We start from the raw sequence: 14068 nt of genomic DNA on the forward strand, positions 1-14068 counted from the left end.
ATAGTTACACATTTAATGTATCAGAGATAGAAATGGACACCAAATTTCCCCTGACTTCAAGTTCAGTGTGTTTTCCAATTCTACCTTATACTGAAATTATTCTCTTATAATAAGGGTTACTAACCTTTTTTGTGTCATAGATCCCTTCTATGTACTCCTCAGAACAATGTTTTTAAATACATAAAATAAAATAAATAGGATTACAAAGGAAATGAATTATATTGAAATACAGTTATCAAAAATTATATATTAAAAAGGTAAATTCACAGTTCCTAGGTTGAGAATATTTCTCTTATAAACTAGTAACTATTATACATGGCTTCTGGGATACTCTCTCAACTTGCATTTATAATTCCGAGTTGAGTCCCCAGAAGAGCAGCCACTCTCACAGTTCAAAGATGTGCCCTGTGGTACCACCCTTCTAGAGCTACAGCTCATGGGCCTCCACCTGTATACTTCCCACGTACAATATTCCAGTAAATTTAATTAACTCTCATCAAAGGCATTGCTCAAATGGCTTAGCAAGAACTGTATGTCATTATATCATATGTCCCCCAATAAACTTATTGTTCACTCTCCCACAAATAAATGGCATGTTCGTGGGGAGAGTGAATGTAGATTTAAAGTGCAACATTAATGCAGTACCCATGTAGGAAACACAAGTGAGTAAGTCAATTCACTACTCCTGAACTGAAGCATCCTGATGTTCTTTCTCTGTTTTGTAGAATCATCCAAAGCTTGCCTCCAGGACCTACTGTGTCCTGGAGTCAAATCATAGAAATTAGAGCTGGAAGAGACTTTAGTGATTGTCTAATCCAGCTTTTCCATTTTACAATGATGAAGGGATGGCCCAAAGAATGACTTGCCCTAGATCATACAGGAAGTAAATCAAGAAGTGAATCCAGGTTGTTCTGTTGTTTCAGCTATTTCCAAACTCTCTGTGACCCCATTTGGGGTTTTCTTGGCAAAGATGCTGGAGTAGTTTACCATTTCCTTCTCCAGCTCATTTTACAGATAAGGAAACAGAGGCAAATGGGGTTAAATAAGGACTTGCCCAGGGTCACATAACTATTAAGTGTCTGAGGCAGGATTTGAACTCAGGAAGATGAGTTTTCATTACTCCAGGCCCAGTGCTCTATGCACTGTGCCACCTAGCTGCCCTATCCAGATAGCTAACAGTTACATAATGATTTACAGTTTTACAAAGTGTTTTCTTCACAAAAACTCTGTGAGATAGGTAATGTAGTTATTATGATCTGCATTTTACAGATGAGGAAAATGAGGCACAGAGAATTTAGCAGGCCCACATAGCAAGTGGTAGGGCTAAGATTCAAACCTCAGTCCTCTAATTCAAAACCTAGGGCTCTTTCCAGTCTACTACAATCCCCACCCCCTCGCCCCCAGCAACAATAATTTTTTTTAAAGCCCCAAAATGTCTTTCTCAAAACAAACATGTGATATAGTCATTGTAAGTGTTATCCTCTCTATTTAGCAGATGAGAAAATTTAGGCTCAGAAAGGCTGAAAGGCTTGCTCTCAATCATCCAGCTATTAATTGCCAGGGCTGAGAGTTTATACTGTAATTTTATTCCTCCTACTGCAGTGCTCTTCATTTCTCTTTCCTCCATTCCAACCAGATGCACAGGGTCTCCATGGTTTTTCCATTATCAAAATCAGTTCTCAGTCAAGAATCTGACAAATTTATTGTAACAAAATGAAATCTGGCTCCCTAGCTCATCCCAGTTCACATTTCCCTGACACCACAAGAGTCAAAAAGCAGAGAACTATCTCTGCCAAAGACTGTGCCCCTGAATTCCAGCATTTCTCTGCTGCTTCTGTTGCCCATTTTTCTACCTTGTTCATTGCACATCAGCACATGTTGTCTTTTTGAACAGGCAATTCAACTTTATGCTACGGGGAGCTATGGGGTATTCAAGAGGACTAGCGTCTCTGATAGGAGAGCTTGCCTAGCCTTTTTCATGGCTGCTCAACCCCCTTTAGTGTCTGCCTGACATTCCTTTCTCACCTGTGGCTCCAAGAAGCTGCCGCATGTACAGTGGCCACACTCTGGTAAAACCCCCTGGTAGACAGACTAAACCAGGTTAAGGGTAAACCAATGGGCCTCAAGCCCATCAGTGAGTTAGGGGGATATCTACCCCAAGTATATGAAGACTTCCCCCAGAAGAAGGGGCAGATGAGAACAATTGGTCCAACATTCATGATAGTGGCTGAAGCAGGCTCTGTGGAGCCCTCATAGCTTGGTCAGACATCAACGACCCCAAGGTCATCCATTGCATCCTGGGCCATTGCCAGCCATCTTGACTTTTGTCTTGCCATTGGACTTTGATGACTCTGGAAGAGAATAAGACTAATGACTTTGTGCAGCTCTGGCCCACTTAAGTCCAATTTGAATCACAACATCACCTGTGATGTCATTGGTCCTCTTTGAAATGAAGAACGAACAATAACAAACAATTTTAAGGGGAAGGAATTTACAAATATACACAGACTTGACACATGTTTAAAGAATTAAATAATCTCTTCCAGGTGCCTCTGGGACCACTTCACTTCTCTTTAGTTAGCCCTTTCTTCAGGCTCTGACTTATGGGTTGTGAATTTTCTGGATAATACCCCATTACCATTCTCCAGTCCTTCAAGTGATGACATTTAGTCTGCTTCTAAACTCTAGAAGAATAAAATCTTTTCTGTTCTCCCCTGTATTCCTCAGCTCCTCCACTTAGAATATTCTCATCTTTCCATGTCTTTCCTATTCTAAATTTTCTTTGTCTTTGTATCCTTACCACCCAGACAAACGCCTGACACTAGGTATCCCATTTAATCAATGCTTGTTGATGGATAGACTGTTTTTCTCAAAGGGTCCTTTTCACATCTCTACTCTAACTGCGCATCATCATGGGGGCAATATAGAGTCACTCACTTTCTTCTTCAAGGACAGATTGTGAGGCTGGTCTCCTCTGAGAGATGATGGATCTTCTTGAGAGGATACTGTAGTGTTCCAGAACTTAATGCCATCAGTACAATGTCATCAGCAAACAAAAACACCGAAAGGCTTCACCTCCCAAAGGGAATCCCTTTTCCATGGAGACTCTTGCAGAATCTCCTTCAAGATGAAGACTAACACCTTTGTCAAGCAAACTTCTTCCTGTTTTTTGCTTCATTTGGAGTAGGGGGAGTTTGGAATTGCCACTGGAAATCTAAGGATCATTGAATAAAGTCATCTTTGTGGTTTCTTCTCTCAAGGAATCTTGTATGACTTTAACATAAGCATCAGAGAAGTCTTATTGGGGCTTTAAGGTTAGACTTTGCTCTATGTCTAATTAGTAAGTAATAAATGCTTCTGAATTTTGTATTCACTACACTACTCAGTCACTTGTATGACTATAAGATTATGGTCTACTCTTGTTAAACAAATATGCCAGAGCTTATATATCTAAATAATACACAATCTACATAATAATAATCAAATGATACATAATCTAAATAATAATAAATAATAAGGGTGGCCCCCCTTTTGGAGGTGACAAGCTCTGTGATTCCCTCTATGCAGTCACTGTCTCTTTCAGTGCAGATTATAACTTATCAGAACCTCCTCATCCCATGTGGCAGACCTGGGATCTGAATATGGCTCCTCTGATTCCAAGTCCAGTCAGTGCTCATATGACCGAACCACATTGCCCATGTCAGCTCCTAATGAGATGATGACAACTTCTTCTTTTTTAAAGGTGGGGAGCAATGTGGAGGAGACTCATATATGTACTCTTAAGAAATTCTTATTTTCCTCAGATTGATGACATGGAAGATACTTCTGTACTTAGACTCCAATGGATCCATGATCTCTCCTTTGAACGCACAGAATACAACCCAACCAGATCCTCTCTCCTACTTTCATCTGTGTCTTCTCAAAAATCCTCTGTGGAAGAGGCCCTTAATGTTCTGGGCTAGAGTGGCCTCACCCTCCCTATGGGGAAGGTAAAGAATGAAGACATGTCTCTGTAATGCAAATGTAAATTTTAAAGATCTTCCCTGCCCCTAGGCTAAAGTGCACCTGAAGCCTGGGGTGGGAGGCTTGTTTTTCAGTAGATACTTTTTGATTGGCCAGTGGGTCCAAAAGGTTGCTATATTCTCTGAGCCAGCAGAAGGCTATATAAGCCCTGATGTGAGGCTTTGTTTTGGGGGCTCACTTTGAGAAGTGTTCTGTGATTTGATCTGTATTCTGGGAAGCTGTTGTCCAGGGCCCCCCCGGCTTTGAAAAACCCAGATGTGGAAACCCAGATGTTGACTGGGTATGGATGTAATGGTTGGACAGTTTGGAAATCAGTCTACTTGATCTGTTTCTGTCTTGATAATTCTGCCTGTATACTTTGAAGTTCGGGGTGCTGACCTTTTCCCCTGAACAAGGTAAACGATATATGTCTGACTGATTAAAGTAAGCTTGTTAACCCATTTTGAGTTGCTTTCCTTTAACAAAGCAGATCCAAGAACCTGTGTTAGCAGCAAACCCTGAGGACGCTTGGGGGTGCTTGCTGCTACAAAATGGCGTCATGAACAGGATCTGCAAAGTAAAAGGAAAGTATGGGGGCTGGGATAATTGTTTGTTTCCCAGTTGTGGTAGCTGTGACTCTGTGGAGCCATGGACCAGGAGAGAAGAATGGCCTGCATGCAGACTTTGCTGAGCTGAGAGCGGGAATGGTGAGCTGCCTGCATCAGGACCTGGGCAGAAGCCAGGAGCGGCTGCTGCCTGCAGGAGGAGAAGGAACCCAGGAGTTCGGAATTCAGCCACAGGAAAAGGTAAGAACTGAGCAGCAAAGCAGGGGCACTGAATGTGTTTCCTTGCTGCATCCCACAGTTTGGGACCCTGGGGGAGGATGGACTTGTGACTATGGTGGGTGGGATGGAGTGCCTTGGATCCCCAGGGACCCCATCTTCTTGGTTTTGTTGCCCAGCCCCCTCTCTGTGCTTGGAGGCAGGGGCGGGAGCTGTGTGAGGGGAAGGATACCTCTCCCCCCTCCCCCAGAGAACTTTATTTGAACTCTTGTTTTGAATTGAGGTTATAATGCAATGTACTTTGTGTTTGTTTAAGGCCCAGTGGCCACTTTGGTAACTTTAGTTCTGTACTTTGAAAATGTGACCTAAGAGATGTTTAATGCTAATTCAAAAGTAAATTGTCTATGCTATGGGCATGAAAGATCTTGGGGCCGAATGTAATGCAAATGTAAATTTTAAAGATCTTCCCTGCCCCTAGGCTAAAGTGCACCTGAAGCCTGGGGTGGGAGGCTTGTTTTTCAGTAGATACTTTTTGATTGGCCAGTGGGTCCAAAAGGTTGTTACATTCTCTGAGCCAGGAGAAGGCTATATAAGCCCTGATGTGAGGCTTTGTTTTGGGGGCTCACTTTGAGAAGTGTTCTGTGATTTGATCTGTATTCTGGGAAGCCGTTGTCCAGGCCCCCTCCCCCCACTTTGAAAAACCCAGATGTGGAAACCCAGATGTTGACTGGGTATGGATGTAATGGTTGGACAGTTTGGAAATCAGTCTACTTGATCTGTTTCTGTCTTGATAATTCTGCCTGTATACTTTGAAGTTCGGGGTGCTGACCTTTTCCCCTGAACAAGGTAAACGATATATGTCTGACTGATTAAAGTAAGCTTGTTAACCCATTTTGAGTTGCTTTCCTTTAACAAAGCAGATCCAAGAACCTGTGTGAGCAGCCACCCTGCTGACGCCGGGGTGCTTGCTGCTACAGTCTCAGACACAGTAAGAATGTTTTAGCTTCTACAGTAAAGTGTTATTTCCCACTAGCACTGTATATAAATGGGACAGAGTAGAAGGGCCATTGAGTCTGGAGTCAGAAGCCCTGCAGGTCAATTTTGCACAAGTCATATTCTCCACTGATTTCCTGATCTGTAAAGAAAAATTATGACCTCTAAAGACCCTCCCAGATATAATTCCTATGATCTTAGCACAATGTAATCAGGATCACCAGTTCTAACACACTACATCTTTTAGAAACTTTTGGAGCTTTACTCTTATTGTAGGGTTAAGGATCCCATAGCTTTAGACTAATTCCAGAATCTAGAATTCCAGAATTATAGAAATCCAGAACCTGCACTAGAGTTGGAAGGGACCAAAAAGACCATCTAGTCCAACCCCTCATTTTCTAGTTGAGAAAATTGAGGCCAAAGGAGGTTAAGTGACTTGCCCAAAGTGAGATAGCATCCGGACTCAGGTCCTCTGACTTAGAGCCAGAGATCTCTCTATTGTACTGCACTACTTTGGAGTCAACATTATCTCCCTCTGAATTTGGTTCCTCCCTCTCATGATAGTAGGACTCCAGAGTCTTTGTCTTTACAGTCTTCTTTCTACCCATTTTGAGGCAGGGCCCTAGCCACTCCCTTCTTCTAGGGTTCCCAAGCCTTTACTGTTTAGGGTTTTGCCCTGGGGCAATAATTACTATGTTTTCAGGGGGGGGGGTTGGAGCAGCTGGGGTTCACTCTGCCATCCTGGTCCTTGGAGGTCCTGAAAAGGGCTTTTTAAATTTCTGGGCTATAGAGTGGTAGTCCCAGGAGTATTTGCTGTCCCGGATAAGGGCCCTGCATTTGATTCTTACCTTGCTCTTTCCAGTTCCAGCCCTTTGGTGATAGGCCTGGTAGTGGCCCTTGTGGTTGCTGGGACGACTTGCCCCCCCTTGTTGATCATGCCTCTGTGTACCATGCTGTCCTGGCCTGCCTCTGCACGCCGTGCCATCCCAACCTGCCTCTCTCAGCATACCTGTGCTGTCGGCTTCCCGGCCTCCTAACATCATCATTATTAATTGTCAAATAAGTATAGTGAAGCCTCAACAGCTTTGTGCTAAAGAGAGGCCTGTGAGGAGGACCTCTGATTGGCCCCTATCACAGGCTGGACACTTATGGATAAAAAAGACAAGAACAGAGCTGGACTAGAGTTTTAGGCAGACAATAGTCAGCTAGAAGCAGTCACTTCTCCAGAAATGCTGTGTGAAAACAGTCTGATTCATTTTAATCAAAGCCCAGCTTTAACAGCCATTTGCTTCTAGAAGCCTAGTGAAGATAGTTGTCCTGGCCTCCTTGGGTAGAAACTTTTAAACTGGATTCCAGGGGCAAATTCTGTTTATCTAAACAAACATCCAGGATATGCCTGCCATATATTAAAGGCATGCTGTTGGCAGTAGCCATAGGGAGGAGAGTCAAGTAATGTGTTGTTACAAAATATACGTGATGTTATGCGCTACTCATACTTCCTGTTGGTGATATGGGGCATAGAGAAGAATGTATCTGCCTCTCTTTTTTTCCAGGATATGCTTGCAATGAGTGGTTTAAATTTTAGTCACAGAGACTGGATGATGAAACCCATCTCCATGCTCTTGATAGAGAGGTGGGTCACTCTAGGTACAGAACGTTGCATTCATTGTGAGACAGTTGCTGAGTCAATAGGTTTTGCATAACTGTTTTTCTTTGCTATTAGGAAAAGGTCTACAATGGGGGTACATTAAGAAGTAACTGTGGTGTAAAAAGCAAAAGGCATTCAGCTATTAAAAAAAAGATCAAAATGATTCATTTACATGTTTAAATTTTATTTTATTTTTTCAATTAACAAATGAATATTTTCTCTCCTTCCCACTTCCTCCACCAATGAAAAAAACAAAAACAAAATATGCATAGTCAAGCAAAACAAATTCCTCCCTTGGCCACATCCAAAACATATTTTCATTAATGTTTCTGATTGTTGTCCTCTGATTTACAGGATTGAGTACCAGTTGTGGCAGATTTTATGTATCCATATAAAGATGCATTTAAATATTTTATAAAGATAATTACAGATTGGGTTAGTGTCAAATGCATTGAAAAGTGTGTTGGATTTGGAGTCAGAAGACCTGAGTATGAATCATACCGCTGCCCCTTGGTACCTGTGCAACCTTAGACAAGTCACTTGACTCCTATGACTCTGTTTCCTCATCTGCAAGATGTTAATAATACTTATTAGCAATAAATATTGGGTAATAGTAAAAATCAGGAATATATAACATATTTAGTAATAATATCAATTATCCTAACATCAGGATTTTTATGAGGGAAGTGTTTTGTAAGCCTTAAATCACTATTTAAACATGAGTTATCATTATTATTAAACTATCAATGAGGGAGGCAGCATGGTGCCGTGCATGCATAGAGAGCAGGACTCAGAGCTAGAAAGAACTGGGTTCAAGGCCCACCTCTCACACATACTGGCTGTGGGTCCATGGGCCAGTGCCCTGACCAAGTGCACTAGGTCACTCTTTAACATGATAAATTGCAGAGAAGTTGCCATCCTGAATCACTGGAGGGAGTTTCCTCATCTGGGAGTTCCCTATATCACTGAATTCACAGATTAAGTCCCTATCCCTAGATTAATATCAATGTGAAAATAATATAAGATGGAGGATAATAAAAAATAAGTCATCTATTTATGGTTATTTGTCCCTTTTGAAATCAAGAATACATATATACTTTAAAATATGTACAGTCATCAGCACTCAAAATTCAGACAATATGTCTTTTCCAGGTGACTCTGAAAAGTGCTTTTTCAGTGCAGAAATATGTGTATTTCAAGAAGCTCTTTATATAGCAACAGTACATCATAGCAGATAGTGTTATGTTAAAACAACTTTTGTGAGCTCAGAATTTCCCCAGAGTGTTCAAAGGAATAGGTCAACCCTACCCATAAAAATATTTTTGCTATCCTGTTACCTCTTCTGGCCATTGGAATTATGGATCTACCAGGGGAAAGCCAAGATAAAGTGCATGCCTGCAGAGTCAGGGCTCAGTCACCTCATGTTTTATTAGCTTTTTGATAGCACCCTTGACTTTGGTTGAGTAGAGATAGGCCATTTTTTTAAACCTATAAATTAAAAACTTCTAAAAGTTTAGGGCAAAACTATCATCAGATTGACATGTATTTTAGTAGGAGAAGCAAATAGGGTCATAGAGCTCGTACTAGAAAAGCCTATAAAGGTCATTTAGTCCAAAACACACTCCACCCACCCATCCATCCATTTTACAAAGGAGGAAAATGAGGCCCAGAGAACCCAGTGAATTGCCTATGGTTGCACAGGTAATGTCAGAATTTGAACTCAAACTCTTATCACTTCAAATGTACGTAAGGAGTAGTTTGTTTCTAGGGCAAAGTGTAGAAAGAGAAGGAATTGAACAGAAGAACATCTGTTAAAAGAACTAATTAGCTTTGTGAAATATTTTGGCAAGGTGGTAAAGTTATTTTTCTTGTGTGTATTTTGAGAGGAAGACAAGGTTAAAAGGCAAAAAACATACCACACTGAATGTCTGAAATTAATACAAAATATACCCATTGCATTGGAGGCTGCACTAATTGATCACATTAAGATTATTTTCATTTCTATCACTATGATTGAGGAGCAGGCATCCAGCTAGAAGAGTTCGTGGAATCATAGCATGTCAAAGCTGGGGAGAGACCTAACAGGTCATCATTTTATAAATAAGGCTGTTGAGGCCCAGAGAAAGGATGTGATTTTGCTCATGGGTTACCTGAAACTCTCAGGATGTGAAATGTTGTACCAAACCTAACACATTTTTCTGAATGGTAGCATCTCCACATTAGAAGGGACTTTAGAGATAATCTAGCACCATCCCCTACCCAACCTCTTCCTTCAACACCCCAGACAAAGCACAAGAAGGGATCAGGCACACTATCTACTTAATAAAATACTTAACTGAGTGAGGGAATGAATGCCTAGTGTGCAAAATGATATTGTCTAAAAACGTTCATTAAACAAATTTTTATCAAGCACCTACTGTGGGCAGCACTTATGTAAGGAATTAAGGGAGAATCAAAAATAAGATATGATTAGAGAATCATAGGAAAATAAGACACAAAAACAGATAATTATAATATACAATCTTACACATTATGTACCTATGATAGGTATAGAACAAAGTAGGATATAGGGTCTGAAAGAGAAGTTGTTATCAACCAAGCAAATGTGGGAAGGTTTTCTGGAGAAAGTGACCTGTGAGTTGGATTTTAAAAGATGAGTTCTTACTCTAGAGGCAAAGAAGTTGGGGGAGCAGTGGACACATAGGAAGCACCCTGAGCAAAGAGTTGGTCACCCAGGGCATGGGGCAGTTGGTAAAGGGACAGGATGATGCAGTTTGACAAGAAATCAGAGTACACAGATGGCAAGTGGCATGAGGTAAGTGTGGAAGGATAGGGTTGAATGGCAGGCAAATGAATGGACTTTATGTAGTGGATAATGGGAAGCCACTGAAGAGTTTTGAGCAGAAGAGTGATATCATTAGCTTTATAGCTAGGAAGATTTTTGTGGCAGCAGGGTAAAAAATGGATTAGAGGAGGAATAGAATAAAGTTGGTAATATATTTTTTTGGAACCTATGGTAATTGTCTGAAAGATATTGAGGCACAGACCAGAGTGTTGAGGACGACCAGAGTGGCAGTAGTGTTGGGAGGATTCATTGAAGGAAGACTTCCTGGAAGAAAGCTGTGAGGGTGTCCTGGATGACAGATAAGAGAGGATTTTGTAGAGAAAGGAAAGAAAGTTTTTCATGCAGAGAGAAACAAAGTCCATGAGGGTAGGATCTAATAAATTAAGTATGAGGGACTGAAAAAATCATGCTGAATGAAACAGAGCAGCTGTTTTGGAAGACTAAGTTGGAGTATTATGAGGTTGAGGAAGACTGATGCTAGACTAAGGATTTGGATCTTAGCAGATACCTCATGAATTCTCATGAGTCCATCACCTTTTGTCCATCCTAACTCTCTCTGAACTTAGCAAGACTGGTCCTTGGATAAAAGATATACATGCCCAGACCTGTTCTGGAAGCCTTTCAGCTTGGTAGGGCCAATCAGTGCTTATGTTCCACTGGCACAGGCTTTGAAAATCCATGCATATATCCACATGCACATCTTCCTCTAAGACTCCACAATGAAGTCTTAAAGGAAGACTTTTGTGGAATAACAATAATGATAAATAATAAAATAATAATAGTAAGATGATGGTGGTGATGATGATGATGTTGATGATGATGCTGATGAATTTAGCCAACAATATTTCAACAAATTGGCTGGGTCATTCAGATTTGTATGTGGAAATGGAAAGGTTTATGATGGTAATTCAGGACCAGATCATTGCCACCAGAAACTACGTAAGGGTCATCTTTAATAATCAATGTAGTTTATGCAAGGAAATAGTAGAGAGAGTGTAGCACATCAATGGATACCACAACAATTTAGCACCTGTTAAATACCTAGCAAGACAAGACTGGGTGGTTAGAATTATCTATCAGATCTAACCAACTTTTGTGGATTGAAAGATGACAGACTCCCATAGGCCTCAAAACATCCTGAAGAACTCAGTAAATCGAACTGGAATCAGACCATTATCATAGGCTGAACTATTGTCTATGATTATTAATGTCATAAAAACTTAAGAACAATGTTTTTAATAGATCTTACCTTCCCAAATACTTTAAATCTTCAAGGTACACGGAACAAAAAACTTTCTAAGCATAGAGACTTGGCTCAGTCAATCAAAGTCAAGTGGGAACAGTCTGTAGCACGTGAGCCTCCCTCCAGACTAATTCCTCAACACCCAGTTGTATTGACAACCCTGTAGAGCTCTGAGTCTGTACTTTTCTCTACTCCAAGGGGCCCAGCTCCCTGGAACTGCTTCTCCTTGCCATGTCTAGTCTGTCTTCACAGTTTTTCTCAGCTCCTGATGTAGACAATGTTGTCGGTAGTTCTTGCTCCAGAACACTGGTACTGACCTGGAACTGGCTAGAGTAGGCAATTCTACTGATGGTTATGAAAGCTTCAGATCTTCCAGCCTTCCCTTTCGAAGTTCTCAAGGTCATCAGCTTGTTAATGGGAGCAGAGACAGCAATAGAGGGACAGAGAAAGAGAGAGAGACACAGAGAGAGAGAGAGACAGAGACAGAGAGAGACACACATAGAGAAACAGAGACAGAGAGGGGGAGGAAGGGAGAGACAGAGAGAGGGAGAAAGAGAAAGAAAAAGTTCTTCACTGATGAATTTGACCACCATTCAGTTGGCCTACTACTGGAATGATTACTTTCAAACTCGCTTGCTTTGTTGTGCCTAGGCCCAGAGTTGTGTCAGACTTTCTTCAGCCAATCATGATATTTCTTATGTAGCATTATATGCTTTCATTCAAAGACCTAAAGATCCTGAGATCCTCGAAAATCTGTTAAGGATTTATTAACACCTAGCTTATTTTTGGATTACTGTTTCCATTGAGATGCCTAGGTCTTCTGTGATTACATTAATTGGTATAGAGGTAACATCATCCTCCATTATAGGTACATATCAGCTCTATTGACTTGTCTGTGACTGGAGCTGTTCTAAGGATGCTTCCTACAGAGGATGACTTTATTTTTTTTTTTATTAAGCAATCAGGGTTAAGTAACTTGCTCAAGGTTACACGGCCAGTTATTTCTGGGTGTGGTGCTGAGTGTCTGAGCCCGGGACTCGATCTCCAGGTCGTCCCAACACTGGAGCGGGTGCTCCTACTCGCTGAGCCACCTGGCCGCCCCTAAGCAATTGGGGTTAAGTAACTTGCTCAAGGTTACACGGCCAGGTGTTTCTGGGTGGGTGCTAAGTGTCTGAGCCCGGGATTCGATCTCCAGGTCGTTCTGACACTGGAGCCGGTGCTCTTACTCGCTGTGCTACCTGGCCGCCCCTAGAGGATGACTTTATATTCTAATACTTTTATTTAACTATAAAAATAAATATTATCCACTTGTGCTTTTATTCATATTATGGTCCCAAGACTACTTTTGACTGAATACTGTCAGAAAAGATGAGCAGAATGTTATAACAATATTATTCTTATTATTACAACTATAATATGCTTTAATAACTGAGCATATATTTTTGTCTATGAGAAGTTTCTTTAATAAAAAAGAAGAGCAGGTCAAATCTAAACCAACAGATTTTCCATTTTGTAACCTATTGCAAATAATGTCTCCTGAAACCTGATTGGCAGTTGTCGCATGGTACCCACAGGGAATATGGAGTCTAATTCTGGCCCTGACTTCTGAGTGACCTTGGGCAAGTCATTTCATTCCCTATTGCTTTTCTGGCTTCCCCAGCATATTGTGAAAATCACTCACTTAACTTCAGTTGCCTCTTAGAAGTACCAAACATGTCAGTGTGATATATTTTCTAAAAATTTATCTATCACATTCCTCATACTAAAATATGAGGAAAGAGTGTTCAATTAATTTTCTAATGACCCAATATAATTATAACATTTAAAATAATTTAACTTTTAGTTGGAACATCTAATATGTGAGAGTCACATAAAAATAAAAAAACCCTCTCTTTAAATTGGATACAGATAGAATAAATAGAATGTTTATCAATTCTGCCTTGACACAGAGGTAAGCTTTCAATTTTTCATCTGCAGCTCCCTATCAATTCTCCTAGTCAAGCTGCCTAGAACTCTACCTATATTTCTTTCTCTACCTTGCCTTTATTCTTCCCAATGTGTTCTCTCACTTAGTCATGGTCTTGTCACCTCTATGTAATATTTGTTCTGGCCCAAACTATGGCTTTGTTCTTAGCTGATTTCCTAAGTTAACCATTAATCTTTTACTTGAAAGTCATTTGGGTGTTACATTTTATTGTTACTGGGGTTCTCTACCTTTCTACAGAGGCAGCATGGCATACTATCTAGAGACTGGCCTTGGAGTTAGAAAGACTTGGGTTCAAATCCTGCCTCTAATCCCTACTAACCATGTGACACTTAAGCTCTCAGTGCCCTAGGCAGCAACTGTCTATGACTCCTAAGTTCTGTACGAGTTACTGATCTTCACTGGTGGGAGAATTTTCTTTACTCATGACACAGGTCAATGGAAAATTGAGAAACCTTCTGTCTTTCTGCTTTTCCTCTAAAAGGAATGGCCTATGGAACAAAGGTCTGCAGAGCTAGATTTGGGAAAAGCTACTTCGAATAACCATTGAAAACTAACTTGTTTGATGAAG

The 14068-nt window shown here is 40.8% G+C and overlaps 1 protein-coding gene across 8 annotated transcripts in view; it reads left to right on the forward strand.

The window, feature by feature from the left end:
- Nucleotides 1–14068, forward strand: part of MYBPC1 (myosin binding protein C1) — a 179129-nt gene that overhangs the window by 10457 nt on the left and 154604 nt on the right. The window lies entirely within an intron of this gene.

This window comes from Petaurus breviceps, unplaced genomic scaffold, assembly GCF_028583685.1.
Source record: "Petaurus breviceps papuanus isolate PSGF00001 unplaced genomic scaffold, PetGlider_PUasm1.0 225, whole genome shotgun sequence".
NCBI classification, from domain to species: Eukaryota; Metazoa; Chordata; class Mammalia; order Diprotodontia; family Petauridae; genus Petaurus; species Petaurus breviceps.